The following is a 20,181-nucleotide window of genomic DNA, read 5'->3' on the forward strand; positions in this document are numbered from 1 at the left end:
CTCCCGGGAGGTTAGCTAGATGTGAGTGGCCGGGTGCGACGGCCAAGTTAGTGGGCGTGCATGCAAGTCATGGTGTGGGTGCGTGTGTGTAGCTGTGGGCTACTTAAGTTGTTTCATCACGTTGTATTGTGCGCCGGTTGAGCCAGTTGTAAGCCATGTAGCCGGGTGTTGAGTTTGTGCTCAAGGAAAGCCGAGTACGTGCTCGATGGGCGTTCGTTCGCCGGGAAAGTCCTTGTGTTTGTGTGTCCTTTTTCCTCCTCCAGTCCTCTTCTTTCTCGAGTGCAAGGCGAGCGTGCAGGCGAGAGAGAGGTCGGCAACAACAATTGGTATCATGAGCTTGGTGTCTTGGGCGTGCTTGCCGTGCCGGAGGCGTGGCACCGATGGCGGCGCTCGCCGGCGGCTACGCGATGGAGCTCCGGGCCGTGTGTCGGCCTATGGAGGTGGGCGGCGCTGTGGCTGCCATGGCGCGTAGCGGAGGCGGCGGGGCGGTGATGTCGTACGTGCGGCGATCGTGGAGGCCGCCGAGGCGCTGCGTGGTGGCGCGGGGGCGCAGCACGGCGTGGCGGCGTGGAGGCACTGCATGGCGGCATGGATGCCGCGACGGTGCAGGGCAATAAGACGCGGTGGCGAGCCGGGCGCGACCGGTGCGTGTTATGGGTGCGCACTGGACGCTTCGGGCACGTCGGAACCGTGGGCGCGCGTACGAGCATGCGGTTGACGTTGGGAGGAGGCGTATGTCGCCGTGGTGCTCGAGTCCGTGCTCGAGTTCGGCTACATCCTTCTGGCGTTTGTCGCTGGCGGCTGCCATGGCGGACGCGGAGGCGGCACGCGGTGAGCGTCTGGTGCTGTCGGGCTCGTCGGGCGCGTTGGGTGCGCGCGGGACGTGCGGGACGCACTGGTGCGGTCGGGCTCGTCGGGCACATCGGATGTGTGCGGGACGTGCGGGGCACAGAGGGACGCTAGGCGTGTGTCGCCGGCGGACAAGGAGCTCGGTGTACGTCGCCGGGGTCGTGACGGAGCACGGTTGGATTGGCGTCAGTGCGCCAGGTCGGGTCCGTGGCGGTGCGACCGGCGTCGATCCGCCGGGTCGGGTCCGCGGGCTGGGTCACGGCCGTAACGACGACAATGACGGGCGCTGCAAGAACTCCGGCGACGGCGACATCGTGGTTTAGGGAGAGTATGTTAGGATAAACCACGTATATGGGTGTCGTGCGCGCAGCCGTGGCTGGCTAGCTACATGCGTGGCCGGGTGATCTTTCGTGTGCGCATGTTAGTTGGTTAGTTGGCTTTGTGGCCGGTGCGGTGTGTGTGCATGCAGGAGGCTAGGTAAGTTTGTTAGTCACGGATAGACTCCCGGGAGGTTAGCTAGATGTGAGTGGCCGGGTGTGACGGCCAAGTTAGTGGGCGTGCATGCAAGTCATGGTGTGGGTGCGTGTGTGTAGCTGTGGGCTACTTAAGTTGTTTCATCACGTTGTATTGTGCGCCGGTTGAGCCAGTTGTAAGCCATGTAGCCGGGTGTTGAGTTTGTGCTCAAGGAAAGCCGAGTACGTGCTCGAGGGGCGTTCGTGCGCCGGGAAAGTCCTTGTGTTTGTGTGTCCTTCTTCCTCCTCCAGTCCTCTTCTTTCTCGAGTGCAAGGCGAGCGTGGAGGCGAGAGAGAGGTCGGCAACAACACTGGCTATGCTCGGCGCCCCGCCCCGCCTGCTGCTTGGCGCACGCGGCGGCTGCGCCTCGCCCCTTCTCCGCCTCGCCGACCCGGCTCCGCCCGTCCCTGCCCCTGCCTGTGCGCCCGCGTGCATCCGCCCGCGTTGCCGCGGCTGGGATCCGCCTCCGCCCCGTCCGGCGTCCCGCCTACCGGCTATGGGCTGTCGCGACCTAGCCGCGCCCGCTTGTTCTGCGCGGCGGGCCCGGTCCGGCATCTCGCGACCCAGCCACGCCCGCTCGCGGATCCGCGGCCGCCTCTCGGCTCCTCCCCCGAGCTCTCCTCCGGCCGCCCTGGCCCCTGCTTCACCCGCGGCCGGGCCGCGACCCCGCCCTCTCCTCCAACCGGCTTCCGCCCTGCCACGTCCGGGTCCGACTGCTCCCGCGCGCCCACGGCTCCGCCCCGTCTCGCGCCTCCAGGCGCCCGTGGCCGGCTCCCCAGCTGGGCCCGCCTCCGTTCGTGGCCAGGTGCTCTGCTCCCGCCGGGTCATGCTGCCGATTCGCCACTGTCGCTCTGCTGCGACCCGAGCCGTCTCCGCATCCCGGCCGCTCCCGGACCCGGCCTCCTGCGCTGGCCGGCTCCGCCCGGCCACCCGGCCTTCCGGCTTCCCCGGCGACCCGGCCTGCCGGCTTCCCCGCCACCCGGACGCTGGCCTCTGGCGCGATCCGACCGTTGGTTTCCGGCGCGCCCCGCTCCTACCGGCTCGTTAGGCAGAGCACAAAAAGAATAGAGAAAAGAAGAGGCCGACTGCCGACTGAAAGAGTCAAAGGTCGGATGCTTGAGGCCGGCTGGAGTGTGTCCGACTGCACACAGCAGACTGGCAAAAAAAAGTGAGAGAGATGTGCATTCGACGGCACGCAACCAGCTGGAATATGCGTCCGACTGCCAGATGTGCGTCCGACCGCTGACTGCCTGGCCGGATGTAAAGAGCCCGACTGCTGTGCCGGAGTCCGCCTGCCCAACCAGCTGACAAGAAAAAGAGAAGAAAAGAAAATATGCATGTCTGTCCGTCCGCTTGCTTCGCCACTCGGACAGTCAGTCGTGACCCGCGCTGCCGGCTGTGTCAGGCCGGCTGGACTGCCTCCTGCTCCGACGACGCATCGAGCGGGTGCGCTGACGCGCCCCCGCGAAGAAGAAGACAAAGTAGTTGCCAGGAGATCTAGCCCGACTGCTCAGCAGTCGGCCCAGATCTCGGGGGCTACACCCAGCGGGTGCGCTGATGCGCCCCCGCGAAGAAGAAGACAAAGTAGTTGCCGGGAGATCCGGCCTGACTGCTCAGCAGTCGGCCCAGATCTCGGGGGCTACACCCAGCGGGTGCGCTGACGCGCCCCCCATGAAGAAGAAGACATAGTAGTTGCTGGGAGATCCGGCCCGACTGCTCAGTAGTCAGCCCAGATCTCGGGGGCTACACCCAGCGGGTGCGCTGACGCGCCCCCGCGAAGAAGAAAACGAAGTAGTTGCCGGAAGATCCGGCCCGACTGCTCAGCAGTCGACCCGAATCTCGGGGGCTACATCCAGCAGATGCGCTGACGCGCCCCCGCGAAGATTGCAGACAAGAGAAGAGTTTTGTCCGGCTCCGAGCGGCCGGCTGCAAGATGCCTCGCCCCCCTGGCCGGTCGAGCCTGACCGGCCGGGACCCCTTCGAGCACCCGAAGGCTCGAAGGCTGCACCCAGCGGGTGCGCCAGCGTTCTCCACGAGCGCCGAGCCGCGCCGACTGTCTTCGGCAAAACTCCGCCTCGGCAACACGAAAACGAATGTGAGCTCCTCACCCGCATATTTTTTGCACCACGCAATCACGGATAACCCCGAGCGATGCTCGGGGGCTGTCTCCGCATTTTTATTACAGTTGCTCCATTGTTCGCCCTGGTGCCAGCCAGAGTTGGCCCGGGGGCCGGCCGCTTGGCCTAAGATGTTTTTTCCCGCAGACGTCTTAGTAGCGTGTGCAGTACCAAAAGCCAACCTCTCAGCCACAGACCGCAGATTGGCTGTCCGGCTTGCGAGAGCAAAAGCAGAAGGTCACCCCACGTGAAAAAACGTCCGCGAAGAGAAACGCTTCGGGCGACCCACCGTTTCCTTTATGAGTATCTGCTCGGTTAAATCCACTCCCAGAGTCCGAGTACTGTACACTCCACTTTGCGGCCCACTCTCAGCCACAGACCGCAGAGCGGCTGTCCGGCGAGCAAGAGCACAAGCAAAAAGCGGAGGGAACACGAAAAAGATTAAGGGGGCTCGGACGAAACTGAATCGGCACCCTCCGCATAAAAATTGCAATGCTAAAAGCAAACATTAGATATATCTGCGTTGACTAACTTTGTCTTTTTCATGATCATTCCCATGAACACTCACCAAAAAACCTCCGCCCAACTTTGCCAAGTTGCCCGGAGGCTTGGGGGCTACTGTCGGAGTAATTGGACACGGATACTCCGAAGACGGCGAGACAAGAATTCAAGACATCGGGGCTAGCAAAGCCCCTCAGTCCAACTACCTGGCCGGCGGCTGACTGCTGGCTGCTGACTGCTCCACCAGGCCGACTGCTGGCTGCCGACTGCTCCACCAGGCCGACTGCTGGCTGCCGACTGCTCCACCAGGCCGACCCCGCTGGCTGCTGACTGCTCCACCAGGCCGACTACTGGCTGCCGACTACTCCACCAGGCCGACTGCTGGCTACCAACTCCTCCATCAAGCCGACTGCTGGCTGCCGACTCCTCCGCCAGGCCGACCGCCCGAAGTCAACTGCAGCCTGACGAGACACCAACGGAACGACCATACCGTGATGTCATCTACAGTGTATTGTGTCCCCTGGGTACTGATTTATAAAGTACCCCAGGGAACAAGCATGACATGGACCATGCCACTAGCCATGCCTACATAGCTTGGCTTGTAAGCTACCCAAGGTAGCTTACAACCAACGCTACCACCAGCCATGCCTACTACTATATAAGCTAACTCCATCCATCCATCAGGGGGGAGGCCTCACGCATGCATGCTAGCTAGCAAGATAGCTAGCTAGCACAAACACACACACATGCATGGCCACTAGTTCATACGGCCACTCGGCCATGGGCACGCATGCCCGAGATATAGCTCCAGGAGCAACTCTGTACCAGATATACCACATATACTCAGACATGCAGGAGTAGGGGTGTTATCTCTCTGGAGAGCCCCGAACCTGGGTAAACTAGCGTGTGATACTCGCAATCCCGTCCCTGGATATTCCGGTAGCAGTCTTGCCCTCACACGAAGCCACCTTGTGGCATGTGTCGTCTTGCACACCCCCCGTGAGAATACCACGACACCAACTGTCCCAACTCAATCGTTGTGGGTCGGTTGGTTTCTAACTTGAGGGTCATTCGACCATTTTTGGTTTTGGGCCTTGTGACGCCATATACCTCGATCGATCTCCAAATATGACATTCGCTACCATCACAAAGAGGTCACCCACTAGATTTAGTGAAACAAAGTGAGCAAGTGTCATCCCAACTAAATTAATTCTCTTGTCATCACATGAATCTGCAACCAAAAGACATGTCACGCCTCTTTTGAAGCATGCCTGATAGAACAAAATTTCATAGAATTTCTTCTTTCAATTGTTATTTTTTGTCATGTAGTTCCTCTAGTTGTTTTGCCATTTGTGCGTGATATAAAACAGTCCATCTCTTATATATGTGAAATAATTTCTATTAGTAATAATACTAAAAAAATGCATCTCTTCTATGTAACCACAAATTCACGTTCTAAATAGTAGTTTTCCGTCATATGGTGTGCTAACTTTTAGATTTAAGTTTCTAAATCAGTTCACATATATTTGTAAGAGTAAATTCCGGTTTTTACCCCCTATTTTGACATTTTTGACACTAATTACCCCATTTAGCAGGATTTCATCCATTTTACCCTATTTAGTAGAAATGTTGCCATAATTTACCCTGTTTAATTTTTTGTGAGCATTCTAACCGGCAGGTCCAATTGTGTTGTGCCTATTTACCCTGTCTATTTTTTGGAGTTGATGGTATTCTCCTATTATTTATAAAATAGATCCTTCTCTATTATTTGCAACAGATCATGGAAATAAAATGCGAAAAATTTGTGTTATGACAACTATTTCTGCCTATTTGTTCCCTGGGTCATGATGTCAATTCGTCTCCTTATTCAAGGATCATGCTGTCAAATTATCTCTCTTTTGCCAAACAGATCGTATTTCTGCTTCACACTACTGTCAAAACTGATTAATATAGGCTATAGACCGCTCTGGATTCACATGTTCGAAACAGGATTGAATAATGCCTCCCATTTATAGATAGCTTCACTAGTTCACAACTACACAAACTACAGAATACACCAAACAGTGGCAGTGGCAATGACAGGCTACACAAGCAGCGGCACAAACACCTTGTCAGTCTTCACCTTTCTTAGCTCCTACACATTGCAGAAGGGTGACATGTATACACATGATCTTCAATAAGCATCTTTACTCTGTCCTAATGAAATGCCTCGCCGGCTAATGCATGAGTTGGGAAAATATCAGACTACACAAATTGCTATGATAGATATGGTCAAAATCTTGTGGAATGGGGTACGACTGAGAGGGATTGTTTGTTCACCAACCTCACTAATTTGTTGGACCAGCCATCGCCATAGCCCCGCCATCAACTGAGCACATCCTCATGGGGTCCCTGCTATGTCACCAAAGTAGTAAGATGAACTGGTCACAGCCTGATGGGATCATGTACATGGACGCGCCTATGCCAACTGGTCACAGCCTGAGCCATCGGATTCCACGGGGTCATTTCTTGCTTGGATGCCGCGGCCATACAACCCTGCTCGAGGAGGTATGAAATCGCATGGCCGGCTGCTCAGCACTCATCGCCGCCACCACCGTCATCATCACCGCTGCCTGACAATCCCCAACCCAAGGTTCGAGCGAGCCTAGCATGTGCGTGGGTTGGAAACCTAGACGGGCGATGCAATCGATAGGGGACAGGCAACACAAGCAAGAACCGACTGGAGGCAAGCGTGGCCCACGGCCGACTCAGGCGTTGTGCGTTGGATGCGACGCGAGCGACCTCCATCGGGCTGGTCCTGTTCTCGGTCAAGGAGAAGCTGGGAGGACCGATCCAGTAGGAAGAAAATAGGCAGGAAAAAACGGTCGATGTGGGATGCCAAGTGGACCTGACAATTGGGACATGTCGGTCAGAACGCTCACAAAATTTTAAACAGGGTAAATTGTGGCAGAACTTCTGTTAAATTGGGTAAAATGGATGAAATATGGCTAAATGGGGTAATTAGTGTCAAAAATATCAAAATAGGGGGTAAAAACTGGAATTTACTCTATTTTTAATGATTTATTAGTACGTCAGCTAGCCCATGTAGTTGCACACATTGATAATTTGTGCCATTCGAAGACTGAATAGCACGTGGAGGATCTCCTCCTATTGCTCCTCACTACTAGGGAAAAGCCTATACACAGAATCTTACCAGTAGCGCGCTATAAAATCAGGCGTTGCTGCTAAGTAGAAGTAGCGCGGGCTGTGGAAACTCGCTGCTGAAACAAGTTTATTAGTAGCGCGCGCACTCCAAGCGGCGCTACTGCTAAAATTCCCACGACGCCGCCGCGAGGCCAGTTATAGCAGCAGCACATTAAAATAGACAGCGCTACTGCTACGTAACGTAGCAGCAGCGCATTCAGGCAATAATCGCTACTGCTAAATTAACTACAGATCTCACTAGCCTCGTCCATAGATCACACTCACACACACTCACGGTCTCCTCCTCACCCCCCGCGCCGCCGGTCCTCCCCCGTCGCCCCTCCCCCGATCTGCGCCGCTGTCGCCTCATCCTCCTCGCTAGACTCGATACTGGCCTCCTCCTCCATCCTCCCTCCACTCGCCACTGGCCGCCCCCTCCTCGCTCCGCCTTCCTCCTCGATCCGTCCTCTCTCCACTCGCCGCCGGCCAGACCCTCCTCGCTCCGCCTTCCTCCTCCGTCCTACTATCTTCTCCCTCCTCGAGTCTCCCCTCCTTGTCCCTCCTCCCTGATACATTTTGATTTAGTAGGCTTTCATATGTAACATTTTGATTTAGTTGATTTAGTATGCTAGTGGATTTAGTATGCTAGTTGATTTAGTATGCTAGTTGATTTAGTTGATTTAGTTGATATGATTCAGTTGATTTAGTAGGCTAGTTCATTTAGAACATTTTGATTTAGTTTATTTAGTAGGCTAGTTGATTTAGTTGATTTAGTAGGCTAGTTAATTTAGAACATTTTGATTTAGTTGATTTAGTAAAATGGCGCCACCACCAGCACCACTATGTCGACTGTGCAAGTCAAGGTGCGGCAGCAGCCTTGCAACTGGCAAGCTATTCGACATCTACTTCCATCCGAGTTTTCGTCATGCGGCGGTAAGAAATTAGATGAAATGTAACAACTATTTTATTTTTAGTGTTGGCATTACTGCATTGTGTCATTTTGCTTTTCTTACACAGATCGTCCCATGCAATGTGAGGTTGAAATTCAACAAGCTGACATGAGACACTGTGACATTTGAGGCTCCTGGGGGGCCGTACACTATGGAGGTCGAGAAAGGACGCAATATGTCGCAGATTGGAGGAGATGGATGGGCCCGTTTCCTCGCTCACATGTGTCTTACTGGTGGTGAGTTAATCAGATTCTCCTTCAGAGCAGAAAGACCCAAGCTGGTTGTCATTTATATCAACCTGGTGGAAGATGATGAAGATGACAAAGATGATGAAGATAATGAGGACCCACTCAATGAAGATGATGAGAACCCACTTCATGAAGCCATCATAGCGTAAAGAATGAGGCTGAGCGAGGAGGAGGTGTGCAACCTATAGGACATAATTCCACCACGTGATGACTTTGTCGGGGTGCCATTCGTGACCCGCCTGACAAGTACCATGGTCGATAGGCATGAAATGGTATGTTATACGTACTGCATGTAGTACTTTGATGATATATATATGCTTTATTGTTATACTTACAAATGCAAATTATCCGATTATATGCTTAGTGAATCCGATGATATGCTTAGTGTAGAGTCCAATGATATGCTTTGTGGAATCTAGTCGATGATATACTTTAGTGTAGAGTGTGATCACATGCTTAGGCTATTTATTAATTGATATGTTTTTCTTATTCAGAGATTGCCAAAGAACCTATCTGTGAGTTGTGGTATCGAGCCTGATGACGAAGGCTCAGTTGGACTACGCCTTACCGCAAGGGGCTCCGTCACCGCATGTACTTACCGCATAGGCACAGATGGTCGCACACACTTGAACTCGGTTGGGTGGAAGAGATTCCTCGTTGGCAAGAATCTTCGTGCTAGACAGGCCATCCTAATTACTATCAGGAACACCCACCGCCTAAGCTTGAGGATGATGATCGTCGTTGATATCATCTAGAACTACATATGATGATCATCGTCGATATCATGTAGAACTACATATGATGATCGTCGTCAATATCATCTAGAACTAAATATGATGATCGTCGTCGATGTCACCTTGTACTGCTTGAGGATGCATGTTGAGTATATATGAAATTGTTATCAAGTACTCCCTCGGTTCCAAATTACTCGTCGTGGTTTGAGTTCAAATTTGAACTAAAACCACGACGAGTAATTTCGAACCGAGGACTAAAACCACGACGAGTAATTTCGAACCGAGGGAGTACTACCTAGTACCTATAATGCTTTATGAAATTGATATCTAGTAGTACCTAGTATTTGGAAATTGCAGTTTATCAAAGCCGGAATGGGGAAATGGTGAAAGATATAACAGTAGTGCGGGACCGGGAAATTGCTACAGCTAAGTAATAGCAGCGCGTTCCTGAAAAGTGCTGCTGCTATAGTCAATAGTGGTAGCGCGGGTACAGGCAGCGCTACTACTAAGAGTTAGCTGTAGCGCCTTATAGGTAGCGCGGGTACCCACGCTGCTGATAGGCCTAAAACCCGCGCTGCTGCTAGCCTTTTCCCTACTAGTGCCTGCTGCTACTTGAGGGCCTCGCGAATGATCTTGGCGCTGATGGAGGAGGGCACGAACTCCTCCTCTCGGCCTGGTGGCGCTTGGCGGCGCCGGAGCGACGGCGCTTCCTGACGTCGGCCACCGCGTCGGCTTCGGCGCCGAGCGGCAGGCGGCTGCCCTTGGGCTTCTTCTCGGAGGACTTGTGCTTCTTGCCAGTCATGGCCGCTGGCTCAGGCCTCGGTGGTGGTCTGCCAGGTAGGAGGCGGGGTGGCGGGGGACGAAGGTGGGAAGGGAGACGACGGCGATGCGTAGTAAAACCCTAGAGGAGGAAGGAGGATGGCGGATTGGCGGGTTTTGTTTTTGTGGACTTGTGGACTTGTGGAGGCCTCGCTCGTCATTGCTGGGCCTGATTGCTTCTTCTCCTTGCTTAAGGGCCCGGCCCATCATGTCATACTCAGGAGGCTGGCCGAACAATGCCTCAGATTTTTTTGAATGATTTGAAGATTGCTCGAACAATGCATCAGTTAAATGTGCTATTTTGAAAAAAGGGAAAACAGAATACAGAGGTACACTCCGCCAATCCACGAGCGTGTTAAGATCATATTTCAGTTACTGGTTATAGTTGCTTTTAGCTAATTCAAGTTTGGCATTAGCAATCTTTGTCATCCGAGTAAATTTTGTCTTGGAAGTCAGTAAATTCCAATGAGTCATCAGTTGATAAAAGTGATTGACAAAACTGGGAGAAGCTCATCCGCTATATATGCTTTATTCCGTCAGTTCACATTGTAATAAAGGGTACTTAGGATTTCTTATTGTCTTGATTCAAATGATGTTCTATATATCCCATTGACACTTTTATAAATCCAATGTTGGTGTTTCTCCAAAAAGAAAACAAATGATTGCTTGTTATGCCTTCAAATATAATGAACATTCAGTATATATGCAAGTAGCCGCCTTCTTCGTCATGTAAGTGCCTTAGTTTTTGAAATATATAATTGCACATTTGAGTCAGATCTATATATCTAGGTAGATGACAAGGATCTCTCTAGAAGTGCTAACTAGAAACCAAACCGACATTATGAGAGAAAAGGTCTACTTATTATTTTCAACTATAAAAATATGACTAATAAGGCAGATTCCTTCAAATATTCCAAATACTTTGATGATGATTTTCATTTAATCCAACAGTCCCAACATCAATCACTATGGATCGGTAGGTTTCTAACTTGAGGGTCGTTGTGATCCATTTTTAGTTTTGGGCCTTGTGATGCCATGCCTCGATAGGTCTCCAAATATGAAATTCATTGCCGTCACAAAGAGGTTATTCACTAGATTTAGTGAAAGATGGTGAGCAAGTGTCATCCCAACTGAATAAATTCTGTTGTCATTACATGAATCTACAACCAAAAGACATGTCACACCTCTTCTGAAGCATGCATGATAAAACAAAATTTCATAGAATTTCTTCTTGCAAAAGTTAATTGTTTGTCATGTAGTTCCTCTAGTCATTTGTTTGTTTGTGCGTCATATCAAACAGTCCATCTGTTATATATGTGAAAACTTTCTATTAGTAATAATGCTAAAAAAATGGATCTCTTCCAATGGTTACTATACTAAAAAATTGTGTTCATGTACCCAGTGAAAATACATAGTGCATGTAGTACATATCAGGCTTCGTATAACAATCGAAGTAATGGCACCATGGTTGCAAGGTAATAAGCAATTTATATCCAAGACTATGTGGATGGATACCTTGGATCTCAGTCGATGGAAAACTTACGGCATACTGCAAACCCTGCGCTTCGGGCACAACAAACTATCTCCACAACAGTTAAGGATACGTGTATCACGTAACCACAAATACACGTTCTAAATAGTAGTTTTCCGTCATATGATGTTCTAAGTTTTAGTTTTAAGTTTCTAAATATGTTCACAAATATTTTTAATGATTTATAGTACGTCAGCTACCCCATGTAGATGCATGGGATGATAACTAGTGCCATTCTAAGACTGAATAGCACTACAGTATCGGCGATGGATGTAGTGAACTATGCATTTATTTTAGGCTGATGTGATTACTACCTCCTACAGTTGTATGTTGATGGGGTAAACATGCCACAAGAGATTTTGGCATAGATAATAGAGTATTGAGCGCATGCCTTTTGCACATATAATTTCAAATAAATAAAATATAATACACAGTTGTAGGTTCAACCAAAATTAGAAATCTGTCCGCGTAATAAGAGTACAGAGCCCTTGATTATGGTATAATAGTACATCTCTCTCCGGGGCACATATGAACCTTAAAATAAACATAAATTTACTTGTCTAAAAGCTAGATACAAAGGTGACACAATGGATATATTTCTCAAAGAATCAACCTTCTAGCATGCTTGCCATGGTAAACTACGTGTAAAAGATGATTTAACTTGACATAGAGTCCATAACAGATTTGATTTCATTAGCGATATTCTTGGCATCTGTTGCAATACCAGCTAATCCTCTCCTCGCCAACCCAGCACTGTTAAGCCCATTTCCACCTTTCAATGATTCGGATATTTTTGGATGGGCAGTCCGTTGCCATTTAACATGCTCTCACCATTCTGGATTAAAAACACATAGACCCTGTTAGCAGATTTAATAATGGTTACACCAAGAAAACAAACTCAGACATGTTCAAACACAAGCTATATTACCTTGAGCACATATTTGCCGTGCTTTTGTATCCAGTTGCAAACACAATTGCATCAAATGACATTCTTTTACTGCATTGAAATTTAACTATGTTGCCCTTGATCTTACTAATGCTCCCTTGAACCTTTAGGAGATAAAAAATACATTGATAACTTGGCATATCAAATCAACATATGTTATAAATTTATGTCATATTAAGGATATACTTACTTTGATGATGCCCTTTTTGGTCAATCCAACAGTCCCAACATCAATTACTGCAGATCGGCCAGTTTCTGATTTGAGGGTCATTTGACCCATTTTTGGCCTTGTGATGCCATGCTATGACAGGTCTCCAAATATTAAATACGCTGCCATCGCAACGAGTTTATCCACTAGATTCAATGGAAGACGGTGAGCAAGTGTCATCCCCAAACGAATTAATTCCTTTGTCATTACATGAATCTGCAAGCACAAAACATGTCACACCTCTTTTGAAGTATGCATTATAAAAATAGAATTTCTTCTTTCAAGAAGTAAATTTTTGTCATGTGGCTCCTCTAGTCTTTCAGTTGTTTGTGTGTGATATAAAACTGTCCATCTCTTTTTCTATGTGAAATACTTCCTATTAGTAATAACACTAAAAATTGCATCTCTTCTATCAATAACTATACTAAGAATTTGTGTTCATGCACCCAATGAAAATATATAGTGCATGTACGTACTGGGCTTCGTATAACAATCGATGTGTTGGCACCATGGGTTGCAAGGTCATAAGCAATTTCCATCCCGGAGTTGCCAAATCCAATGACCAATACATTCTTGCCAGAGTAGCTCTTGCCTGACTTGTAGCTTGAGGAGTGGATAACATCACCTGGAAAGTTTTCCAGTCCAGGGAACATTGGAATATTCTCTGCACTATTCTCACCACTTGCCACAACAAGGAACTTCGCCGTGAACTTGACTGTGGTGCACTTTGACATGTCCTTTGCCACAATGGACCAACATTTTTCATCATTGTCATATGTGGATGACTCCACGCTGGTGAGATACTTTGGTTGAATGTTGAAACGCTCAACATAGTCATCCAAGTACTTCACAAACAAGGTTTTTGGTATGTATGTTGGTGCATCTACAGGGTATGACATGTGTGGAAACTGACAGAACTCCTTTGCGAGATGCAGCTTGAGGCGATCATACATGCGGTTGCGCCAGAGTGATGCGCTACAGCTCTCGCGCTCGACGATGGCATAAGGAATTGAGAATTGGCTAAGGCATGCTGCCGTTGCGAGGCCTGCTAGCCCAGCACCAACAATCAACACTGTAACACCCTCCATTTCAAAGAGAAGACTTGACAAAGTTGTGGGATAAGTTCGGTGGTAGTCCAGTGTTTGTGTGTTTGCTTGATGAGCTTTGGATGACATGCTTGTGTATGGGGGCATATATATACTGGTATCCTTCATGGGCTAATCTGTTTTATGGATTGAGGGATGAAAAAGGTAAATATTTATTGAAGCCTAATCCTAGTGTGTAGGAGTATTTCCATCTAAAAATGGAGCCATTGTTGGTTGTGAAAGCGTGTACTGATACAAAATAGGTAGGAAACACATCGTTGATCGATTGTTGGTATTAGAAACTTATCGACCATCGTTTTTACGTGTAGATTAAACACTCTTCATGTTTCTTTCCTTTTGCATCATCACCAATGACAATTACTACTCTAATAATATTCAAGTGTTTCTTCCTCTTTTTATACGATATAGGATATTATAAGGATAAGTCTGATTTCCAAACACACATTTATAGGCAAAGTCCAATGTAATGTGGATGACAAAAGGAAACAATCATTTGAGAAGGATTTGTTACCAACCATGCTAACCGGTTTTGCCGGCTAGTTTTGCATCCGGTTCAGTTGTATGACGGTCAGTTTTGATTTTGCCTCCGGTTGAGTTGACGACCATTGCCATACCTTTGGTGTCAACACAACGAGCCGTTCGATGTTGTGAACAAAAAGAAGGGGAACTTTAGTTCAAATATTTGAAACCATTTTTTTAATATAAATTCGTTTCTATACTGAACACTCGTTTAATGTGAGGCCATATTTCAACTTTGGTACATGCATATTGTCCTATGCCTGAACATCAAATTGAACGCTCATTGTATTTTTAACTCTACACACCAGAGTGTGGATATATTTTGTTAAAAAGATAATAAACCAATTTACTGAAAATCAAAATTGTCAATCCTGTCTCAATGCGGTTTTTGAAAACTTGTCTGGTTCCGAACTGACTGACACAGATTAATCACAATTGTACGCAACTTCCATGCAAAACTGAACTGGAGAAGTGGAAAAACATACAGTTCATCGGATTTTGATTTGCCCTATAGAATAATCCACTACCTTATGTGACTTACATTTAGCATGGCACAAACTGCAGACTAAACCTACCGAACATATGATTACATTCGATTTACGATCGTCGAGTCCAAATGATTTCAACATCTACCAGACTACTACTCTGACTCCTGCAGTTGGATCTTCTAAAGACTTGTCTGCTGGGTAGGTATATTCAGGCCTTCCACACATGAAGGATCGTGTGGTACAGACAAGTAGCATCTTCTCTTCTTTCCAGATGGTCACTTCCCTTGGATCATTTTTGCCTGCGGAGGAACTCCCGCATTTCTTGGTGGAACTCCCCACTCACTATCAACCGCATCTTCTTCGTGTCCTCCCACAACAAGTACCCGTTATCCCTTGCGTGGTCACAACATTGGTCAAACATGTCCTACGCAAATAAGAGGCGCCCAGATGTAAGTATAGCGGTAATCAGACTACTAGAGTACAGGTTTTGAAATGTGTCCAAGCAACGTCCATCCGCAAGGAGCTGGAAGGGTTTGATGGGTGAAGCGTTTATTAATCCAACTGTCCCAACACAATCGTTGTGGGTCGGTTGGTTTCTAACTTGAGGGTCATTCGACCATTTTTAGTTTTGGGCCTTGTGACGCCATATACCTCGATCGATCTCCAAATATGACATTCGCTACCATCACAAAGAGGTCACCCACTAGATTTAGTGAAACAAAGTGAGCAAGTGTCATCCCAACTAAATTAATTCTCTTGTCATCACATGAATCTGCAACCAAAAGACATGTCACGCCTCTTTTGAAGCATTCCTGATAGAACAAAATTTCATATAATTTCTTCTTTCAATTGTTATTTTTTGTCATGTAGTTCCTCTAGTTGTTTTCCTGTTTGTGCGTGATATAAAACAGTCCATCTCTTATATATGTGAAATACTTTCTATTAGTAATAATACTGAAAAAATGCATCTCTTCTATGTAACCACAAATTCACGTTCTAAATAGTAGTTTTCCGTCATATGGTGTTCTAACTTTTAGATTTAAGTTTCTAAATCAGTTCATAGATATTTTTAATGATTTATTAGTACGTCAGCTAGCCCATGTAGTTGCACACGTTGATAATTTGTGCCATTCGAAGACTGAATAGTACGTGGAGGATCTCCTCCTGTTGCTCCTGCTACTTCTTCAGGGCCTCGCGGAGGATCTTGGCGCTGATGGAGGAGGGCACGAACTCCTCCTCGGCCTGGTGGCGTTTGGCGGCGCCGGAGCGACCGCGCTTCCCGGCGTCGGCCATCACGTCTGCTTAGGTGCCGAGCGGCAGGCGGCTGCCCTTGGGCTGCTTCTTGGAGGACTTGTGCTTCTTGCCGGTCATGGCCGCTGGCTCGGGCCTCGGTGGTGGTCTGCCGGGTAGGAGGCGGGGCGGCGAGGGACGGAGGTGGGGAGGGAGACGGCGGCGATGCGTAGTAAAACCCGAGAGGAGGAAGGAGGATGGTGGATTGGCGGGTTTTGTTTTTGTGGACTTGTGGACTTGTGGAGGCCTCACTCGTCATTGCTGGGCCTGCTTGCTTCTTCTCCTTGCTTAAGGGACCGACCCATCAAGTCATACTCAGAAGGCTGGCCAAACAATGCCTCGGATTTTTTTGAATGATTTGAAGATTGCTCGAACAATGCATCAGTTAAATGTGCTATTTTGAAAAAAGGGAAAACAGAATACAGAGGTACACTCTGCCAATCCATGAGCGTGTTAAGATCATATTTCAGTTACTGGTTATAGTTGCTTTTAGCTAATTCAAGTTTGGCATTAGCAATCTTTGCCATTCGAGTATATTTTGTCTTGGAAGTCATTCAATTCCAATGAGTCATCAGTTGATAAAATTGATAGACAAAACTGGGAGAAGCTCATCCACTATATATGCTTTATTCCATCAGTTCACATTGTAAAAAGGGTACTTAGGATTTCTTATTGTCTTGATTCAAATGATGTTCTATATATCCCACTGACACTTTTATAAATCCAATGCTGGTGTTTCTCCAAAAAGAAAACAAATGATTCCTTGTTATGCCTTCAAATATAATGAACATTCAGTATATATGCAAGTAGCCGCCTTCTTCGTCATGTAAGTGCCTTATTTTTGAAATATATAATTGCGCATTTGAGTCAGATCTATATATCTAGGTAGATGACTAGGATCTCTCTAGAAGTGCCAACTAGAAAACAAATCGACATTATGAGAGAAAAGGTCTACTTATTATTTTCAACTATAAAAATATTACTAATAAGGCAGATTCCTTCAAATATTCCAAATACTTTGATGATGATTTTTTTATTAATCCAACAGTCCCAACATCAATCACTATGGATCGGCAGGTTTCTAACTTGAGGGTCGTTGTGATCCATTTTTGGTTTTGGGCCTTGTGATGCCATGCCTCGATAGGTCTCCAAATATGAAATTCGCTGCCGTCACAAAGAGGTTATTCACTAGATTTCGTGAAAGATGGTGAGCAAGTGTCATCCCAACTGAATAAATTCTGTTGTCATTACATGAATCTGAAACCAAAAGACATGTCACACCTCTTCTGAAGCATGCATGATAAAACAAAATTTCATAGAATTTCTTCTTGCAAAAGTTAATTGTTTGTCATGTAGTTCCTCTAGTCGTTTGTTCGTTCATGCGTCATATCAAACATGCCATCTCTTATATATGTGAAAACTTTCTATTAGTAATAATACTAAAAAAATGGATCTCTTCCAGTGGTAACTATACTAAAAAATTGTGTTCACGTACCCAGTGAAAATATATAGTGCATGCAGTACATATCAGGCTTCGTATAACAATCAAAGTATTGGCACCATGGTCGCAAGGTAATAAGCAATTTATATCCAAGACTATGCGGATGGATACCTTGGATCTCAGCCGATGGAAAACTTACTGCATACTGCAAACCCTGCGCTTCGGGCACAACAAACTGTGTCCACAACAGTTAAGGATACGTGTATCACATAACCACAAATACATGTTCTAAATAGTAGTTTTCCGTCATATGGTGTTCTAAGTTTTAGTTTTAAATTTCTAAATATGTTCACAAATATTTTTAATGATTTATAGTACGTCAGCTACCCCATGCAGATGCATGGGATGATAACTAGTGCCATTCTAAGACTGAATAGCACTACAGTACCGGCGATGGATGTAGTGAACTATGCATTTATTTTAGGCTGATGTGATTACTACCTCCTACAATTGTATGTTGATGGGGTAAACATGCCACAAGAGATTTTGGCATCGATAATAGAGTATTGAGCGCATGCCTTTTGCACATATAATTTCAAGTAAATAAAATATAATACACAGTTGTAGGTTCAACCAAAATTAGAAATCTCACCGCGTAATAAGAGTACAGAGCCCTTGATTATAGTATAATAGTACATCTCTCTCCAGGGCACATATGAACCTTAAAATAAACATAAATTTACTTTTCTAAAAGCTAGATACAAAGGTGACACAATGGATATATTTCTCAAAGAATCAACCTTCTAGCATGCTTGCCATGGTAAACTACGTGTAAAAGATGATTTAACTTGACATAAAGTCCATCACAGATTTGATGTCATTAGAGATATTCTTGGCATCTGTTGCAATACCAGCTAATCCTCTCCTCGCCAACCCAACACAGTAAAGCCCATTTCCACCTTTCCAATGATTCAGATATTTTTGGATGGTTAGTCCGTTGCCATTTAACATGCTCTCACCATTCTGGATTAAAAACATAGACCATGTTAGCATATTTAATAATGGTTACACCAAGAAAACAAACTCAGACATGTTCAAACACAAGCTATATTACCTTGAGCCACATATTTGCCGTGCTTTTGTATCCAGTTGCAAACACAATTGCATCAAATGGCATTCTTTTACTGCATTGAAATTTAACTATGTTGCCCTTGATCTTACTAATGCTCCCTTGAACCTTTAGCAGATAAAAAATACATTGATAACTTGGCATATCAAATCAACATATGTTATAAATTGATGTCATGTCAAGGATATACTTACTTTGATGATTCCTTTTTTGATCAATCCAACAGTCCCAACATCAATTACTGCAGATCGTCCTGTTTCCTATTTGAGGGTCATTGGACCCATTTTTGGCCGTGTGATGCCATGCCGTGACATGTCTCCAAATATTAAATACGCTGCCATCACAAGGAGTTTATCCACTAGATTCAATGGAAGACGGTGAGCAAGTGTCATCCCCAAACGAATTAATTCCTTTCTCATTAAATGAATCTACAACCAAAAAACATGTCACACCTCTTTTGAAGTATGCATTATAAAAATAGTATTTCTTCTTTCAAGAAATAATTTTTTGTCATGTGGTTCCTCTAGTCTTTCAGTTGTTCGTGTGTGATATAAAACAATCCATCTCTTTTTCTATGTGAAATACTTCCTATTAGTAATAACACTAAAAATTGCATCTCTTCTATTAATAACTATACTAAGAATTTGCGTTCATGCACCCAATGAAAATATATAGTGCATGTACGTACCGGGTCTCGTATAACAATCGATGTGTTGGCACCATGGGTCGTATGGTCATAAGAAATTTCCATCCCGGAGTTGCCAGATCCAATGACCACTACATTCTTGCCAGAGTAGCTCTTGCCTGACTTGTAGCTTGAGGAGTGGATAACATCACCTGGAAAGTTTTCCAGTCCAGGGAACATTGGAATATTCTCTGCACTATTCTCACCACTTGCCACAACAAGAAACTTCACCGTGAACTTGACTGTGGTGCACTTTGACATGTCCTTTTCCACAATGGACTAACATTTTTCATCATTGTCATATGTGGCTGACTCCACGCTGGTGAGATACTTTGGTTGGATGTTGAAACGCTCAACATAGTCATCTAAGTACTTCACAAACAAGGTTTTTGGTATGTATGTTGGTGCATCTACATGGTATGACATGTGTGGCAACTCACAGAACTCCTTTGTGAGATGTAGCTTGAGGCGATCATACGCGCGGTTGCGCCAGAGTGACGCGCTACAGCTCCCGCGCTCGACGATGGCATAAGGAATTGAGAATTGGCTAAGGCATGCTGCCGTTGTGAGGCCTGCTGGCCCGGCACCAACAATCAACACTGTAACACCCTCCATTTCAAAGAGAAGACTTGACAAAGTTGTGGGATAAGTTCGGTGGTAGTCCAGTGTTTGTGTGTTTGCTCGATGAACTTTGGACGACATGCTCGTGTATGGGGGCATATATATACTGGTATCCTTCATGGGCCAATCTGTTTTATGGATTGAGGGATGAAAAAGGTAAATATATATTAAGGCCTAATCCTAGTGTGTAGGAGTATTTCCATCTAAAATTGGAGCCGTTGTTGGTTGTGAAAGCGTGTACTGATACAAAATAGGTAGGAAACACACCGTTGATCGATTGTTGGTATTGGAAACTTATCGACC

At 46.5% G+C, this 20,181-nt stretch overlaps 2 pseudogenes; both read right to left on the reverse strand.

Annotated features, from left to right (window-relative positions):
* Positions 1-12,101: 12,101 nt before the first annotated feature.
* On the reverse strand, positions 12,102-13,687 carry LOC119352410 (annotated as a pseudogene).
* Positions 13,688-18,286: 4,599 nt separating this feature from the next.
* Positions 18,287-19,872, reverse strand: LOC119358400 (annotated as a pseudogene).
* Between the last annotated feature and the right edge of the window lie 309 nt (positions 19,873-20,181).

This window comes from Triticum dicoccoides, chromosome 2A, assembly GCF_002162155.2.
Source record: "Triticum dicoccoides isolate Atlit2015 ecotype Zavitan chromosome 2A, WEW_v2.0, whole genome shotgun sequence".
Lineage (NCBI taxonomy): Eukaryota > Viridiplantae > Streptophyta > Magnoliopsida > Poales > Poaceae > Triticum > Triticum dicoccoides.